The sequence below is a fragment of the Gossypium arboreum genome, chromosome 8 (assembly GCF_025698485.1).
Source record: "Gossypium arboreum isolate Shixiya-1 chromosome 8, ASM2569848v2, whole genome shotgun sequence".
Taxonomy (NCBI): Eukaryota; Viridiplantae; Streptophyta; class Magnoliopsida; order Malvales; family Malvaceae; genus Gossypium; species Gossypium arboreum.
Genome location: NC_069077.1, coordinates 101,391,610 through 101,393,159, shown reverse-complemented (window position 1 = coordinate 101,393,159; position 1,550 = coordinate 101,391,610).

Below are 1,550 nucleotides of genomic sequence, written 5' to 3'. Positions count from 1 at the left end.
ATTTCATATTAGAAACTTCTAGAATGGAAGTTTTGTAACTTATTCAATTTAGTCCCTAACTTCAAATTAAACACTTTATGCATAGAATTTCTTCACGAAATTTTCACACAATCATGCAATCATATCATAGACATCAAAATAGTCATAAAATAATTATTTCTATCTCAGATTTGTGGTCCCAAAACCACTATTCCTATTAGCCCTAATTCGGGATATCACAGTTATCTAATATCTTTTCAAAATAGTTTTTATTTTAAATCTAATTTTTACCTCGTAACGAAAAATCAAGATTGACTAAGATAAGGATTCTATGGAAAATCAAGTGAATTTTTCCACGTACATTTTAAAATCAAAATTCAGTTTCAAGTTTTAATTGCTATTCAAACTCCAAATTTAACATTTTACCCTTACTTTTTACATCAAACTCAATTTTAATTGTACTTATTATCTATTTATTATCAATGTAGCTTTTCAAAACATCAAATTTTTCATCCTTTTAAACTCATTCTTTATCTAAAAACAATTATCATATTATCTATAAATTGCTTAATCTCAAGATTGAATTACATAAAAATTTCATTTTTTTTAATATTCTCCAGATTTGGTTAGTTTTTTGTAAAATTACGGGATTGGACCGAAATAATTAGAATGCTTCAGCTAAAAGGGTTTTCCCCTAGCGGTCACTCCCAACGGTTATTTAATTAGTCGTTGAAACCAACGGCTCCCCCCTCAACGTCCATATCTTTTTTTTATATAACCCCCCCATTTCATTTTTTTTCAATTCAATCTCAACTGTCTCTCTCTCACATTCTCAAATCCTCAAATCTCTCTCAAATTTCTCCCAATTTCCTCTTAATTTCTCACTCAAATTTCATTTCTCTCTCATAAAATTGTCTTAAGATTTTCGTAAATTATTTTTCTATTACAATTTATTTTGTGTTTTTCGAAATTAGCAATGGCAAAATCTCTAATTTGTTTAGATGAAAAACATATTTCGTTCGATCAATTACAAATGGTAAAAAAAAATTTATTATATTCAATCTAATTTAATTTAAATATTTTCTTGTTATATTGGAATTTAATGTTTTGTATTTTTTATATATAGGTGAAAAATTGAATTTTGGAGACATATATTTGTAATTTATCCACTCTTCCATCACTTTTAATCGCACCCTACTTGAGAGATGCAGGATTTTGTGCGTGATCCTTATGGGTAGGGGGTGTAAATTTGACCCCACACTTGTACGCGCATTGGTGGAAAGGTATGGACATAAGCGAGTGTACTATCACACTGGAGAATGTGCAGTTACAGTTCAAATAACTGGTGAAATGGGGATCAGTTTACATAATCGATTGGTGAGACGAATGTAAGCAACTTTTAGGGAGGGTTCCGGAAACAATTTAAGGAGCTTGAATAGATATGAATTGGTTAAGAAGAAATTTTGGTGGGCTCGATGAGGATTCGAGTGAAGTCTAAAAAGAACAACACGCTCGAGCATACATCCTTATGATCATCGGGGGTTTCCTAATGCCCGATAAGTTATGAAATC